The 18,486-nt window shown below is 35.9% G+C and overlaps 1 protein-coding gene across 4 annotated transcripts in view; it reads left to right on the top strand.

Moving 5' to 3' along the window:
- The window catches only part of FAT1 (FAT atypical cadherin 1), a 104,622-nt gene that overhangs the window by 30,684 nt on the left and 55,452 nt on the right, over positions 1 to 18,486 (top strand). The window lies entirely within an intron of this gene.

Genomic DNA, 18,486 nt, shown 5'->3' with positions numbered 1-18,486 from the left:
TGGGAAGGTTTACTTCAGAGTAGCTCCACTCTAGACTTGTCAACACCTGTTTACTTTTCTTGCTTTTGTAATGCAGTAAATATACTTTTGGAACACATATTTTAGCTTAGTTTCATCCAGACTGTTTTTAGCAGTCTCAGTCTTCCAATTTTCATGCATAGGGTTTTTGTCAGGCGCTTTTTTTTTTTTTCCTTCTTTCTGGGTAGTGTTAGTCTAAGCAATGCAAGCCATTTATTAACTGCAAACTCACTTGTCCCACAGTCGGAAGAGACTATCTTTGTAAGTAACTTGCTGCTGTAAGCGATACAAAATCTGGAAGATAACTTGCAGGTGTGGTTGTTACCTAATGAAAAGAAAGAGTCTGAGTTCAGTGTTTGGTTGGAAAGCTTAAAAAACATGCTGAGGTTTTAACAAGAAGGTACGGATACAAGAAACAAGTGACCTTTTGGTAACTGTGAATTACAAATACTGAAATTTGTGTAGGGCAGAGAGACAGGAAACAAATAAAATAATCCATTTTAACTGAAGCTACACAGCAATTTTGAAAACAACATAAAGGTTGCCTACCATCCCTTGCTTCTGAATGAACGTAGAGAAAATAGTAAATATTGTGGATGTTTTTTCCATAGATCTTTCCTAACAGCAAAGAAGGGTTTGGGTTTAATTAAATATTTTGCTGGGTTGGGTGCAGCTTAGCTTTTCATGTGTTGCATTTAGGTACTATTTCACAGTACAAATTACAGGAGATGCTTCTGATTCAATCAGCCAGAAATTTCTCCTCAGAATTCAGAGATTTTTAGACTAGAGGTGCTGAAGAGGTGTAGAGAGTGACTTTAGTCTGTAACAAGCCTACTAAGTAGAAGGGAGCAATAGAAGCCTTATTCATTTAGTTCTTGCTCATTCGTAAAGGGAATTTCAGGGGATTTAAAGGAGCAAAAAGTGGGTGAAAAATGTGTTTTGAAGGCTAGGTTGACACTATGGCCTTAAGTCTGTTTCATAGTTGTTTCAGCTCAGGGTATGAAAGACTTCTGTGCTGTATCAGCTGTAATTGCTGTGTCAGCAAAGCTCTGAGTGCAAACACAGGTATGTTATTTGGGTTATTTCTGACAATAACTTCTTTGTTAGCATGTGCTGCATCTGCTTGTGAAAACATTGCCAAGAGGGACATATGAAATAGCTATAGCATCAGAAGATCTTTAGCGTAGTTAAAGCCTCTATCTAAATACTATATTTACAGAAGCATTCGTTTTAGAACAAAGGCAGCTGAAGAAGTAAAACAAGAAAAATTCAACCCCAAAGTCTTCTAAAGTAAATGCAGAAACTCTGCACGTATGTGCTTTGTTTCTATTTGTTTTTCTCTGCTTACACATGATGCAAACACACATCACACACGCTTATCTATCTACTTCCTCACCCTTTCTGTTTTTGAAAAGTACTGTTTGCTTGCTACTTTGATATTTCTTGTCCTCTCAATCAGTGATATTGATAAAACTGGGAGTAAAATTGCCTGCGAGTTGGGTGGAAAGAACTGAGTGACTGCAGTGCTCAAATTGCAAGTGAACATAAACTCTACCTACATTCATTTACTCTTTACTGTATAATTGGCCGACTATTTTTGGTTGCAGTTTCCTTACTTTTTTTTTCTGTAGCTCATTTTCTCTTCCGCTTTCTTCCGGTCCTTTCCTGTTCCTCTCTGCCTTCTGTATCATTATGCAGCATTTTCCAAACTTTTAAAAAAGGCACTTGCGTGCCTCCCTTACCTAAGTTTTGAGATGAAGAAACATCTTTATTCCTATTTAATGGATAGAAAAATTAGGGCAGCAGGAGATTGTGACTTGTCTTCAGACAGAGTTTGTAGTTTTCTACATCAGTAGCTTACTGCCGATCTCATTTATGTTAGAAAGGGAGCTTGAGGGAGCTCAACACACTAGATGCTGAAGTGATAAGGAACACTTAATAGGAAGCTGATAAAGATTTTCTGTCAAGAGAGTTTCTTACCTGCCTTTATTGTAGCATGCATATGGTAGAAGCAAGCTGTGCGGTCTGGAGTCCTTCTCAGCTCAGTGTTAAAGGAGAGGGACATCCCCCCCCCAAAAAAAAAACCCAAACAAATGGAAATAATTATTTAATTATATTTAGAGTACAAGCACTGAGAAGAAAAGAATCTCCCTCTGATTTACATTCAGCAGGAGAGTTTTATTTTTTTTTTAAATATAGATAAAATCATAGTAATAGGTAGATTCATTGATGTCTATTACTGTTAAAATTGTAATGCTAGATAGACATAATAAACATAGAGAGGAGGAGAAGAGAAGAGGTGGGCAGAGGAGGAGAGAAGGGAAACCTCTTTGGCTGGTTTCTGTTGTGTTCCCAGAGTGCACTCCTATAAGTTCAATGAATATTAAATAGCTAGTTCATGTATATTGTCTTCCTATTATATAGGACACTGGTTTTCATGCGATCTAATATGCTGTCTTGTTTTTCCTGTACGTGTTTGGTTTGAAACTGCAGTAGGCACTAACATAGTGATGAGTTTTGACTGAGGTTATCAGGATTGTAACTTCCCAAGTCTGTCTTCTGTCTATTAGCAATCAAATACGTTTAACCTGAATAGATCTCATTTGGGGTGAAAGCGCTTTCACTAGGATTGGGGTGTTAAGGAGTTGAAAAATCACTTTAAAAGACACTAGTAGTTGTTGTAGCTCTAACACAGTGTATTTTATCTCCATCAATTAATTAAAATAGGTCTCAGCTGAAGAGTACATTTGACTAGAATTAGTGAGATCAAACCCTGTCTTGTTTGCTTATGCAGGTATGTTACCCTTGTTGGCCCTTGTGAGGCTATCGCACTGTAAGGTATTTGTCAAAGGAAGAGAAACCTTCACAGGGCCCCAGGTTTCCCTTCCAGCCAAGGGGGAGATACAGGGCTGGACTATGAATCAAGTCTTTAACTGTATCCCATTATAACACTGAAAGCGACAGAGTAAGAGAATTAAGTGTGTGTGACATTGTTACTTTGGGCCACTGTGCAACCCCAAAGGCAAACAGGACTGTACTGGCATTCAGCCTGAGTCAAGGAAAGGCTAGTGTTGGGATTCTTAAAATATGTGGTGAGTGCTAAAAATATGTTTCAGTTGATACTATGTTATTGTCTCCTCTCCAGGTCAAGGATCCATCTTTTTCTGTCTCTTTATAGAATTTAACACTATGGTATTGTGATCCATGGCTAGAACTCCCACACATAATAGTAATACAGATTTTAAATAGCAATAACCTATATGTAGCCTATGTCAAGTAAAATACTGCTTTCTGTTCTCTGTAAGTAGCTAATTAATTTCTAGAATTTTATAAGCTCCACGCTAAAATGTCTGTGTCTTTGCACAATAATGCTGAATTTTTAGATGGTGAAACTGGCTGACATGGGCCTATGTAGGATATAGCTCATCTTTCACAGAAAGAGGAGATTTCTTTTCACAACAAGAACTATTGATTGACTGATCTGTTTTTCAGAAATGCTACTCACTGAAGTAGTATCTGTGTGCTTCTTACAGTGATCAGTTTCTGAGTATCCCCTTCACTAAATCTTAATTGGCATTTAAAAATATCTTTCTTATTTTAAGTAATTACAAAATAACTTGGTTAAAGAAACATTACTAAGTTTTTCTTTGCATGCAGAAATAATGTTTCACTTTTTGGAGCAGAATATATAACACAGTACATCGCAGGACATTTTGTAATCTTTTCAGATATACCTGGCCTTTCATTAAAGCAAATGAAATACCACTTTCTTTAGTTTTGGAGTTTCCATGTAATGAAAAAAAGCTGCTGTACATTGAGTTGGCCAGGTGGAATAAAAATAGTTATCATAATATTATTTGCAGGAAAAAATTAGAGCAAAGACTAATTTCACAACTTTCACGCTCAACCTGAACACAACTGTAGGCAAATATGTAAGTTATGGTACTAATTTATATCTGCTTAACTTCTTGCAAAATAGCTTGTAATTAAATACAGAAGTAATGGACAAAGACGATAGAGTTCAAAGGCATTTTAGTATGTTTAGATGGAAGGAGTTGGAGTTGGCAGAATTTGATGGCTGTTCAGAACACACGTGCTGGGACTCCGGTTAATCTCACCACTTAACCCTAGAGCTATTGCACTGAGGATCAGAAAAGATTTGCGCTTTTAGCAACACTCATGTAAAGCAAAGGATTGTATAAGAGTAAATAAGTTCTGGGTTTTGTGCTTTGGAGCTCACAATGTTCAATGTTTTTTCTGGTATGTATAATAGAAAATAGTTCAGTAATTTTTCACTGTTTATTGTGGGTGTGGTTTATTTGCTTGTGAGTTCAGGGTTTTTTTGCTTTTTACATTTTGTAATTACTTTGTAACAAGGTCAAAGACATTGAAACTTATTATCAAAATGTTCTTAGTTGCTAGCTTTCGTATTTCAATGGATGCATTTGGATACATTTTGTTTGAGAAAGCAATGAATGGACAAAAATGGATGCTTTGAGGTACGAGTAATGAGCTGTTTCACTTAAGTCAGTGATTCGACTCCAATCTAGTTGTAGGACTGAAAAGTTTTACACCTCACTGATATAAACTTCATGGTTGTATTTACAAAATATAATTGAATATTGTATTGTTTGAATTAAATTACTGAATATTTTTATTTTTACAGAATCATGTTGAGTGGAAAAATTTATATTTTTTCCATCTTTGATTCTTTCATATTACAAGATGTTAATTTGCTTTATTGCTTTTGAGGAGGAATGTTGGAAGCATGACAGTTGACAGCAGGATTGCAGTAATTCTTAGAGAAAGTGGAACGGGTACTTATTATGGCATCTACTAATAATAGCTGATAATACCATTGTATATAACTGTATTTATGAGCTGTTTAGAAATTATATAATCATAATTCATAATCTGTATTGGATTAACCATTTAGAAATAGATCTGTTAGTGTCAATTCAAGAGAGAGTTATTGTATTCATTTTACGAAGAGCTCTCAAACAAAATATGTAATTTCTTTCTGTCTGAGTCAAGAGAGTGGGACATGCATTAAATACAAGATTTTGTTGCACCTGGTAAGAACTGTGAGGGTAGTATGCAAACTAGCTCCCCAGTTTAAAGTGTATACTTACAGTTCCCCAGAGTGACATTGCAGTGGGCTAGAACAAAATTCTTTTTCTATCATTGCTTCCTGTGTTTTGTAGTTTTCTTCTATTTTTATTGTTTAAATTGTGGGATTGCAAACTTCATGTGAAATTAGAAGAAAGGTATTCAGCTTTAACTGACCAACAGTAATGGCTCAACAAGTCATGAGTAGAACGTGGAGATTTAAGAGCTAAGGAGAACATCCTTAATTGCTGCAGAACTAGAGCCATTAGATTGAACTCTCTAAACAAAAGGAGCTCACTGAATTCCCCTAGGCTCTGTATCTGTTTCCATATGGATGGAATAGCTTTTGCCATGCCATGATTTTAAAATATGGCTGCTACTCAGTGATACAGGCTTTGTATAATTAACATCTCAAAGATTGCTGAGGTAAGGTGCCTGAAAGAAGCTCATACTCCTTCCTTGTAAGTGGCAGTATATGAATTAGAATGGCAAAAACTGCATTTGCATAGTGAAAGGAGTTCCAGTTCTCCTTGGTATACCTGAGCAAGAAACTGGAATCCTAACCGGGTATCCATATAGGGCGAGGGAAGACCCTTGTACCCTTTTTGGATTGCCTTGCTCGTGTATTCAGGCCGGAAATAATTTCTGATCTTTTTGCCAAATTGATATGCTTACTTCCACTCCCCCAGGACTTCTGTTACATTTATTGTACCGACTAGATTTGGCTTGGGGAAAGAATCAGGGTTGGATAGCAAGTAACACTTTCTCCAGAAGCCATGCCTTCAGAAATTTAAAACAATAATAGCAAATGAGGCAGGGAGCTACTTGATACTGATCCATATAACAATTTTGAGTCAGATTTGCAGACATGCTGAGTGCAAAAATAATAGCCTTTTATGCCTGTAATGCAGCTTGATATGAAAATGATGCAGACCTCCAAAAACTAGACTTGGGTTCATAACCTGGACAGGAGAATGACAAAATTAATTTTGAGTGTTAATTTCCCTATACTTCAGTTTTGCAGGTATAAAATAAGAATAATTGCACGACCTAATTGCTTGGGAGTGTTGTGAAGATATATTCATTCATATTTATGAAGCACTTGGGTATTATCATGAGAATGCCATGGACATTCCTTTGAGAAAATTAGTAATCCTGTGGTGTAGGAGGTAGGTCATTTAGATAAGGCCTTTCTTACATACGGAATTCCAGCAGAAGCACTGAGTAATTACCCATTTCAGAACATATTGTATCCTGTGCTCCCAATGAGGCCTGAGTCTGTGCATCTTAATACACACATGCAAGACAGTCAAGTTAAGGTGATATGGCAGTCTTGACTCTGGAATTTTTTTGTTTGAGTGATTAAATCTGAAGCTAAGTGTTTGTCTAGGGTTTAATATTATTTGACATAACTTTTGCTGTTATTTTCTTTTTTTTCTATGTTCTCTTTTACTATCTCAAGTTTTTGAAAGTACTTACACTAAATTGATCCTGTGGCAGTTTATTATTGTGGCAGTTTTTGTTTTATAAATTATACCACACTTCAAAACGTGCATTACAAAGCTAACATCAACCTTCAAATTAAGTGCTGGTTTAGAGACATTTTTATATATGCAATCCCAAAATAGAATGCTATTTTTATATATTAAGTTTGTTGCATCAAACAGCGTAATTAAAATTTTGGTAACACTGAGTCTGTGGTTCTCGCTGTCTGTTTGTTAGTCTCTAGTAATCATTAGAGCTTTGTGAAGTTATAAAATGCTAATAGCTCATGAGTAAATCATCTACCTCACATGATTTTGTCTCTTACACTGTTTGTAACCTTCAAAGCAGTATCTTTGTGTGTGTGTGTCTGATTTGGAGGCTGAGTAAAGTGAAATAGGAAATGGGTACAGCTGCAAACAACTTCCCATGGGTTTCCGATAACACTGGAGAATTACTTAGTGAGGAAATGAAGGGCCAGTGACCGCACAGTAGTACTGGCTTCATTTTAACAAAGGAAATCTTTGTTGTTTAACTACTTGTGGGTTTTAATCCCAATTGACCTAATATTTTAGAACTTGAATAAAACCAGTATTACTACGTTGCACACTAAAGTGATTTAAAGTTAAATAAAGACACAAACGCTGAAATTGTTCTTGTTACTTCTGTAGCTGGCAAACAATGCCAGGCTCAATTATTGTTCATTCATGTCACACAGCTCGAAGCATATGTAGCAGCGTCCATGTGCCCAACTGTTTACCTGTCACATGCAGAGAAAATAAAGTATTTGATTACACTGTCTCTAGAACAGATTATTTTTTTCCTTTACCGAAAAGGTGACCAGAATTAACCCAAATGTTTATTAAATTCCTGCAACCAGAGAGGGTTACATGAGTAGACAAAAGTTTGTATAGACATACATTTGGAAAGAGAGTTTAATTCTGCAAAAAGCTAATTTTATTTTCCTTTTCAAATATTGTTTAAAGCACTTGAAGTGCTATTAGACTAGTGGTTTTCAACCTGGTCTTTTTTGGAACTGGGAGAACAAGTTCATATCTGTGAAACATCTTCACATCCACTCACTCTACAATACTTAGGGATTTAGCACTTGAAAAGACAGAAAACTTGCTATACTATAGGCAGCTATTTTAAAACTTATTTGCAAACATTTATGTAGAGATCACTTCTTCTAAATTTTAGGTGGTGGTGTTTGGGCTTTTTTAAATTATTTATTTTGTTTATTCTCCTACATCTCTTTGGAAAAAGAGAAATGGTAGGAGCTGGGAAAATAAATGGGAAGCACAGCAGTCCTTCCCTTCTCCTTTTTCTGTCCCTGGAACTACATAAAAACTTCAGGTCACACTCTGCATGATCTATGTTGTAAAGCAGGAGTTTAAAAGAAGGTGAGGTTTTCTTTCAATTTTCTCGTATTCTGATGCAGAAATGGTAATGGACACAGACTCCCTCTATATCGTATGTTCTTTTGAGCTGGAATATATAACGTGTGAAATTATAATTCTAGCCAGGGAAGAGATGGTGACCAGATAACTGTTAAGAGCCACTTGCATAGTACTACCTTCACACAATATAATGGTTTTCAAAGATATCAGTCTTTCCTTGATAGGCTTGCTGGGTAGTGTAACTTAATGGAGTTTGTGTATGTAACAACACTATAACATTATATTTGTTAATTTCCTAATAAGAGAAGATTACTCGGAATTAGTGCCCTGATTCACATTTAACTTGGCGTGATTTTTGAGTGATGAAAATAAAAGATCAATCCCAGCAAAAATACAGTTCTACATGAGGTAATACAATTTTCTATCTGTATGACAAATTCACAGTTGAGTCACAGTCAAAGGCTAACTAGGAGTCAGCTATAAAATTCTTCATCAGCTTTTCTGAGAGCTGAGACGAGACCTTTCACGGCAGTTTGTGATCATCTGTCATGAGTGTTGCATAGAGGTCTTTACATATGGTTCAGTTACAAAAGCAGTTCCCTTTAAACCAGTAGGTAAAAGACTGCAGTGCATTCCAGACTTGTTCTAGTAGTATTCTGTCTTGTAAACGTAGGAAATAGCATGCAATTAAAATAGAAGGAAAAAAAAAAAAAGGCAGCAGCATTGTATAAATGTCCAAATTCTCACTTAGAAACTATTATTTTAGGGTTTAGATGTATAGGGAGTTAGGGGGCCTCAAAAGAAAGCCTGTAATGGTGTTGGAAATGTCCTAATGTTCTTCGTGTCATTTGAACAACTTTCTCTGTACTTTTGTAAATACGTATGTCATCCATAAACCATTCTTAACATCAAAGGAGAGAAGATAGTAAGGACCATTGTATCTAACAGAGTTGTTACACTGTTGCCCCAACTTTCCTTTCATATGAAAGATTTAAATGAGTACCCGAAGAAAATTCCAAGAAGGTTATTTGTAGGCTTACGGCTGCCCAGAACCCTGAAATATCTCAAATAATAAAAACCAAACAGTGAAATCTGTACCTCATTTATCCATATACAGAGAACGCTGGAACAAGAAAATTCTTACTATAAAAAAAAAAAAAAAAAGAATTGTTTTTATTCATAGTGTTAGATCATACAGTGTTTTTTCTGGCATGCTACTCTTAGTTCCTGCCTCAGTTCCTTCAAGATAAAAACTTACATCCAGTGTCAGTGCTGTGATAAATGTTGAAAAAGCCTCTGCCAAATCGCATTTTTAATTCCTCTTTTTCAAGTCTTTCAAAAACTTTATTTGTATTGTTGAAATACAGAAAGTTCTGCTTGTTGGCTTTTTAAGGAGACGCATTCTTGAACTTGTCTACATTTTCAAATTTAGAAGACTGTATTTCCAAATTGGATGGCCAACCATCTCGTGCAATTGATGAGCTTTCTTAAGGAAATCCTCATGGTTTGTATTAAAAAAAAACAAATAATGAAATAAATAAACCATATAGACACACACATACACACACAAAAAAATATCCAGTGATGAACATTTGGAAGGTGAATTCCCCCTTCCATAAGCCATATCTTCAAAATTTGGAGGGAATGGATTTTGTCCATAACAGTCAGTTAGCTAGTTTCATATTCATTCTCTGCAAATCAGTTAATTAAATATTATTTTTCACATTTTTATATTTTAAATGTAATGTTAGTTAAATAAAACATTGTGACTTTTTCAGATTAGTTTGTCTTTCATGAATTATTAATTTTATCTAGATTAAAATGAACATTTTTAATATTAAGCTGTATTTCGTGTGGCTGCATACTCCCCTGTTTTGTTTTGGGTTTTTTTTGGTGGCATCAATTACTAGTATGGCATTGTAATGGAATTATGCGCTACATCTAAGTATGAAAGACTTCTGTTTTGTGCTGGCGGTATTTCATGACCTGAACACATTTAGGTCCAGTAGGTGGTCTCATTTGTCTTTGTGTAGGTGGAGTCTTGGATATGCTAAGATAACTGAGATCAAAACCCTCCCTTTACGGTTTTGTTTCCAAGGTTGTTATAATAAGAGACCACATTTAAAACTAGTACTTCTGTTCAGTTTTCTTGCATCCTCTAGGGTTATTTGGAAGCTGTTTTCCCAAAAGGTACTTCCTTATTGTAATATGCTAAATACTAAGAAACTTTAACTAGACATTTGAATTTCTTATTTCACTTAGAATATATCCCTGTAACTTATCAAAGTTTTAAACAGCTGTTCTCATACTTCGCTAAAAAAAAAATTTTGAGTAGTATCAAACTTTCTACTCTTCCCCCATAATAACATTTTCCTGTTTGTAGAATTTTATGAAATGCCAAAAAGAGTTCAATAATTTCTCATGTTACTTACAGTCATTCTCAACCACTGCTGTCATCAGTTATATGCTGTAATTGCAACCAAAGCACAGTTTTGTGACTGAAAAACAGTCTTAGTAAAAACAGTTGAATTGCATAAGAGCAATTTTGACATCAAGACAATAGCCATCTTGGAAACCTGCTCTGATATTTCTCTTTGAAATCATGTATTCTTAACACACTGTAATAACTTTGCAAATCTCTGTTTTAAAGTTCAGGGTTTTTGTGTAGCGAGATGTAGCTGCAGTGCACGCAGACTTTGACTTTATGGTTGTTGCTGTTTAACTGTAACTACAAATCTGCTTGTTGATGAATACTTTCCGTTAACTCAATGCAGAACGTTCAAAATTACATTTTGTTTAGCTACCTTGCATTTCAGAGACAATATTTACCAACTGTAAATAGCTTTACCAGCAGAGTAAATTCCAAAGACTGTACATGTTCTTTCTTTGTGAGTTTGTCAATCTTCCTTAATCCACATGTGTTGCAACAGCTTTATGGGAGATTAATCATGAAATTGTAAAACTTCTGTGGCAGACGAAGTGACCTCAAAACTAACCTCAATCCTTTAATAATTGGTCTTAAATACTTCTCTCAACTGATCATGATTTTTTTAAAACATATTAACAACTCAGTGCTGGCTACAGTGAGCTGAAAAATGCATTTTCTTTGTTCGGGGTGGGGGGGAAGCTGAGTTTGGAAAGGAGTGTGGGGTTTCTTTGTTCAAACACTGTAAATGCAGTAAGATTACGTCAGGTTTGAAAAGGTCTTTCAAGATGATGTGAGATTTTATGGTAATAATTCTGTACTTCATTACTGAAGATGGTATGTCTCAAAATGAGATAGTAAAGGTGAGTGATGAAGATCAGGTTGCTTAAAGAGTTAATTACTGAAGGTATTTGAGCTTTGAATTGGTGTGGCTTTAGTATACCAGACGGTGCTGAAGGCAAGAGTATTTTTGCAAGGTAAGCAGAGAGATAACAAAAATTTATAGTGTTCTGTTGATAGTAAGATCAAAGTTCATTCTACAGGAAATTTATCATCACTTACTAGTTTCCTTTCAATAATCATACTTGGGTTTTGTTGTTTTACTTTCCATGCAAAATTATTCTAGCTATTTTTTTATTAAGTACCATTTTTTATGATTTCATCTTATACTGCTTATGACTTGCAGTTCTGTTTTTCATGTTCTTATATATAAGAGAAACAAACTACCAAAAGAGTATGATTGACAATGAAACTGGACACATCCTAAATGCTTTCAGGTACTCAGAATGCAGGATCTTAGACTTAGGTTTACTTTTCTAGTATAGCTATTTGGGGGTGTGTGATTATTTATATGTTTCTTTTCATTATTCCCCAAATAGTTTTACTAGTAAAAGAATTACTGCAGAAGCAGTTATACCACTGTCTTAGTAAATACAGACTGAAAATAATGTAATCTGTGACTAATTAGAGTATATGAAACGATATGGTTTGGTTTTTTAGGATATATTTGAGCAGTTTTCTATAATTATATGATCACTAAACACAGATTTTATACTTCATTTGGAACCTAGTTGAAATTGAAGCTCTACAATGTTTATTGGATTGGATGACTTAGTAGTTTATATAAAGGGTTTTTTCCTCCTTACACCATACATCAATAAACTTTGGTAGGTTGCTTGTCTTTGCTCCTTGCTTGCAATCACTAAAATGATTAATGAGTACTCTGATCAGCAAATTCCAGGTCTTTCTATCTGGATGCTGTTAAAATAGTTCAGGGAAGTGACTCTCAACTTCAGATGTGCACCTTGCACTTATACTTCATAGTAAGTAGTAGGATTGAGTAGTTAAATTGCCTGGTTACTGATTAATGTCGTGACTGGTGGTATGAAGTATCAGCCATAGGATTAAGTAACTTTTTGACCCTATATACAAAGCTTACAGTCTTGGCAACAAGTAACAAACTCATAAACACTGATATTACTGTACTTCAATAAGTATCTAATGTGCTGACACAAGCACGCCCCTATGGACTAGGCAATCCTGACTTGGGTAGGACTGAGATCTCAATTATTACTTTAATTTTCATGTAGTACCATTCAAAGGGCAAGACATTTATTCATCTGGGATAAATGTGCCAAAAATGTTTTTTGTGGATGAAATCCAGAGCACATACATCAGCATCTGAAACAGGAATAAGGAAGTGCCTAAATAAAAAAAAAAAAAAGAAAAAGGATGGACTGAAAAGCAAATAGAGTGTGTAGTTCTATAAAGCTTTTTAGGTCTCAGTCTGAAGTTTACCTAGGTGCCTGTATACTGTGGGAATGTCCTGCTGGCTTTTGCCTGAACTGCTGCAGATGGAAAATGAAGGGAAAAAGGCACCAAAGCCACGAAAGACTGTGCTAGTTGAGTGCAGTTATGCTATACTTAACAGAAAGGGAAGACTGATCTCAGCACAGTGTACTGCAGTAGGTCTCCCTTTTAATTTTTCTAAAACTATCTATTTATAGGGTAGTGCAACTCATTTTTGTAAAATAGCCTAATCAGAAAGTTCATGCATGAAGTGGAAAACTACTCCTGTAGCCCCAGAAGTGGATTTAAACTAGAAAAGTCTGCTAAGCCACCAGGCTGTAAGCTGTGCTAGGCAGAAGTGATCTTTGTTCTACCAAAACAACTGTATAGCAAAAAAAGGTAAGATTTGAGAGGCCAGAGAGAACAAGCGAGCAACAACATGACTCTGTAGCTAATGGATAGAGTACTCAGCTAAGAGAGTGGCAAGAGGAAGCTGGGCACTCAGTTTCTCTTGAAAAGTGGTATCATTTTTACAGTCGTTATTAAAAGAACAGAAATTATTGCTTTTAAATATTTTACTTGAGCAGAAGAGGCATTTGCAACCATTTAATGTGCTTGTAAATAATACTGCTAGTTTCTTTTTGGACTATATGTTCACAATCATATTTTCAGCACTTGAAAATTACTGGTGACAATTCTGTTGCTGGTTTTATTGAGCTGTTAAGGTGCTTAGGACAAGGAAGAGTTTAGGAATGAAAAGCAAGTCAAATTGCTAAGGAGGTCCTACAGATCTGTAGGCCTGTGTAAACCAAAGTTGTTCAGTTCCTTTATGATATGTTTTCTCCAGTATGATGGTTAGGACTATGATTTTGTTTGTTTTTTAACTCAGCAGCTTGCCTTCATGGTGATATATTACAATGGCACACTGTCTAGCTTATAATCATCATCTATACATGACTGGTAAGACATGGAGTTTATATTTTGTCAGCTGCAAAGCTGAAATCTGTTCTTAAATCCCTCTGCTATTACTTTTCATTGACCTATTTTTATTAACCTGTTTATTTACTTTGGTTGTGAAGCCTTGTCTTGGCTTACATAGAAGACAAGATTTGACTACAGTCTTGCCAAAAAGTGTATCTGAACATCTTTAGAAACGAAATACGGGCCTTTTCTGATGGTCACTGATTGTAGAGTAAGTTAAGTGTAAATCATAGTTAACTTGAAATCAGTTGAAAGAAAGAAGACTGAAAAAAATAGTCATCTTTCTGTGGCAGTGATGAAACAATCATGGATTATTGTGCTCATCAGTCATTTTGTCAGTATTTCAGAAAGTGTTGAGATATTGGAAGCAGTTTAAAAAAATGTCGTAAGAGATGTTCCTGACAGTGAGACTTGACGCTCACTGTATTATCAGAGAAGTCGAAGACTTGACTTGATCACACTGAATACTTTCATGAGGAGGAATCTGCTGATTCCAGTGGACTTCTTAGTCTATCAGACAAAAGAAAGATATATTCCTCTGTCTAGAAGGGAAAGCTGTCTTCACTTGGATATAATACACTATTTCTTAAATGAGAATGATTAGTAGGAAATCCTGCTTTGAGGTGCGACAGCGTCTTTATCACTTGAAGAGACATAATTGGTCTTCGACTTACAGAATATATGCTGTAATTTGCCCAGTGCTTTAGGGTTGTGTTATGCAGTAGTCAAACCAGATTATCATTACAGCCACATGTGAATTTAAAATCTGTACTTCCTTTAACTCTTACACTGATTTATATATTAAGTTCTTGTAAAGAAAATACCAAGATAATTGTTTTTAATATTCATTAGTAATTTGTCATTTTTGAGGTTGAAGTGGGGGAACGAGAGCTTAAATAATAATAAGTTATAAGTAAACTGTTCTAAAGCTTTAAACTGATTGAGTTGCACTAATGCAGTCTAGAGAAACCATTTCTGCTGACTGGTTGTGGTTTGCGTTCGACACAGAAGACAAAAATGTCATCAACAAAATGTGACCTCCCTTATATTTAATTCCAGTGTCTTGTATCTGTTGAAATTGGTGATAAAAAATGTTGTAGCTGCTTTCCATATTTCCTTAAACCTTCAGTGCCAATGCATTCAAAGATCAGAGGAACTGTATTTCTTTTCATACACTACAATTCAAATAGTGTTATACTACATTCAAATCAAGCCTATCAATTCAAACTCATTGAGGGCAGCTTAGTAGACTTGGCATCTGCTTTAGTCTCTTGGATCGTGGTGGGTTAGCCCTGGCTAACAGCCAAACTCCCACCCAGCTCCAGAACCTTCATCATCTCAAGCTGAATGTGCAATTGGGTAGTCTGTGTATGTGAAAGCACAAATGCATGTGTTTGTAGGTGTGCCTGTAGTAGGGAATGCATGGTGTATACACAGCAAGACAAAAATTTTGAGCCTTCCTCCTCCCCTTGCAAAGACCACTTTCTGATGCTACTTCTTTCATCACTGAGATCATCCATGCCGTAAAGATAGCTAATAGCACGGAATTAATATTAACATTCTTAACACTGTGCCCACCTAATGTTCTACATTTTTTTTAAAGATTGCCATTTCAGCATTGAATGGAAGTTGTTGTTGATGTGCTATTTTTCAGATACAGAGGTAAGGTGATGTAACTGGGCACTGAGATAAAAGCTCATATGGGATAAAATAAATTCCTGCTAATGTCAGGTCCCTTGTGCTATTTTCTGTTCCAAATGTAGCGGTTTTTTTTATATTTACATAATTGAATGCTGTAGTTGCATTTTTGTCTGTTTATTTTAATACTGTTTAAAATAGAAATATGAAGTAAATTTTATTTGAATACAGTTGTAATTATTTTTATTTTTCAGGAGACCTCAAATAGACAGCAGATATCCCCAGAATGTAAACTCAAAGGAGGAAGGAAGGGAGAACAATTGTATCTGTTACCTGGTGTGGGTTTTTTGTTTTGTCTTTTGTTATGGATGTTTACAGTGAGTTTCAGTTCATTATAGTACCTCTCCAGCTAGTGAGGCACAACAGCTGTGGTTTATCCAAAGTCTCTCTAAATTATTAAGCTGCTGTTATGAAAATGTTTCTGATGAGGTGCGTTTTGAAACATTACTAAGTAGAAAAACTGCACCAATTCACTAGAGATACTATTTGCCCATCATTATCTTAGAAATGTTTGTTATAAACTTGTGTTTTCCCAAGGATGCTTGACCCATCTTGCCATAGTGTGCACTGATTTCCTGGTGGAATAATAGTCAGTGATGTGAATTACTGGAGCTTATTGTTCCTGTTGGTTTTTTGGGGGGCTGGGGGGTGGGGTGTGATAAGAGGAGGCAGAAGGAAAACAGGAAAATGTGACTGCAAAACGATGCTCTGTGAGTCAGTTTTGCTTCGAAAATGGATGCTTTGTCACAGTGATCTGTTTCTCACACACGCGGTCATTTCTCTCATTCAGCAGTGAACAGATTCTACCCACCTCATAATGAGGATTTCAAAACTGATTATGTTACAGACTTCTTCAGAGATTAATTGAAATCATCTTTTGCTTGTCACTTCTGTGGGGATGTGGTGTATGCAAAGGTGTGGTTATTCATTTATTTGTGTAGAGGGAGGGGTACAGCAAGGAGATCTCCAAGCTGTTACAGAAAGGAGAGGGAGCTCAATGTAAAAAGTTTGAGAACTTTTGTTTTCAGTAGAAAGAGCAGAGTGATTACTCTTGTTGCAGGGAGCTGACTTATATTAGGTCCAAAGATTCTCCCCAACCATCTTAATGGGCAGTCACAAAAGCCACACTGCATAGGAACACTCGACCTTACTATCACGGCCTTAATTCAGAAAAGCTCTTCAACAGCTGATGAAATCTGTCAGTGCAGCATTAAGCATTTTATAATATACAACAACTTGGAAAAAATGGAAGAACTTAGTGATTGCCGTAATCAAAGCTTTTACAGTTTTAAGCTGTAGTGAAACACTTCACTGAAGCGAAGTTTTCAGTTAGGAAAGTGGCTAGCAGTAAAGAGTTAAATAAAAAGAATGTCATGCATGTGTATGTGATTCTAAATCCAGAAGTGTTACATTTCCTTTGTTGGCATTAGTTTCTGCTGAATATACAGGATATATATGGTGAAGACTAAACCCTTCTGTTATTGGTCTGAAGTGTTTTAACAGAAGTGTGGCGTGCTTGGTTGAAAAGACTGGAAGTTTTAACAGATGAAAGCATATATATTTTGTTCTTACTGGATATTTTTCTGCTTACCCCCTTGAGTTGTATTGACCAGCTTCATTATCAGAAATTATATCTGGAATTAGACTTTCTTTAACAAACTGTAGCATGTAGAGTAGGGGTACATGATAGAATTCTGTCTGGAGTGCTTGCAGCAAAAGAGGGTTTGGGTTTTTTTTTCCCCCAAAGTATTAGTTGGCATTTATTAGCAGTGACTCCAGTCTTAATGGCTCTTGCTGGGGGAAAAGTGGATAGGAAACTGTTGAAGGTGCCATCTTTCTGCTCTCGTGTTAGCAATTCTCGATTTGCTGCTGCTGTGAGAGATGGAATCTAATATTGTCAGAGGGTGTAGACTGAATATTGAATATTCAGAGAAATGCAAGCATAATGAGATATTTCTGCTGGAATTACTTTATTCTCCCTGTGCTTTTTGAGATCCTCCCCATCCTCAACACAGCTATTCAACAGCCAACTCCTTTAGTGGCTATGCTGAAATTTACCCTTTCCCCTTGCAACTGTGGTGAGTCTCAGGGGATTAATGCTTCATGGGAGGGCTTGTGCTGGCTTCCTCCAGAGATACTCAATAGAAAGCGGTGTTATGGAGAGCTTGTGTTTCTTGAAGTCACCTACAAGTCCCTTTGCTGGAGGGAAGCAGATGAGGCATCTGCTCTGCCATTTGTTCCTCTCCAATTAACAGTTCTGTGCTGTTCCCCACAGAGCCTGTGAAAAGAAGAGGTGTGGCTTGACCAGCCTCAGCCAGGAAATTAGGAGAAAGCTTTGTTTAGAATATGTGACGATAAATATTTTCAGTTGTCATTGTTCACAGCTCTGCAATCTCTATGGGAAGGTATTAACTCAAGGAGGTTAATACAGAGTTGTCACATCCTTTTTTTTTTTCTCTTTCCCCCCCCCCCCCCCCAAATTTACAGTACTAATGCAACATTTTTTCCTTGTTTTTTTTTAATTTTCATTCCTATTTTCTTTGTAATTAAGGGCAATTATTTCATAATACCACTAAGATGTATCCTAACAATAACATATCTTCTATGTGTTGTAAAAGCATAAAAAGATAAAGTAGGAGAAGATGATAGATCTTTGTCTAGAATACTAGGTGTATATAATGGATTTGATACAATGGCAAACCAAATTGCTGGAAAAACAAGGGTAGATTTGACCATAATTGAACCAGCCATTATTTGCACTATCTGTTTTTCGAAGAACAGTTGTTTGAACATTTGACAGCTGTAATATTGCCTTATATAGGTTTATGTTCATACTATTTAGTACGGGCTGTCTATTTTGTTGGTATATATAGACTACAACTCTATTTTGACAGGAGCATTGAGTAGCTATGCACTGGTGGTATACAATTCTGTTTCTATTGGCCTTTCTTTTTTAAGTGAAATTGAAACCTTTATTTCTCTTCTTACTTACACGCTCTATTTTTTATCAGCTGTGAGACAAAATTGAAGGCTTTTTTTTGTTGTAGCAGATCAACCTTGAAAACTTTATAAATGGATTTTAAT

Source organism: Aptenodytes forsteri, unplaced genomic scaffold, assembly GCF_000699145.1.
Source record: "Aptenodytes forsteri isolate BGI_AS27 unplaced genomic scaffold, ASM69914v1 Scaffold65, whole genome shotgun sequence".
Classification (NCBI taxonomy): domain Eukaryota; kingdom Metazoa; phylum Chordata; class Aves; order Sphenisciformes; family Spheniscidae; genus Aptenodytes; species Aptenodytes forsteri.
The sequence above is the reverse complement of the archived record's forward strand: the minus strand, read 5'-3'. Positions and strand labels throughout refer to the sequence as shown.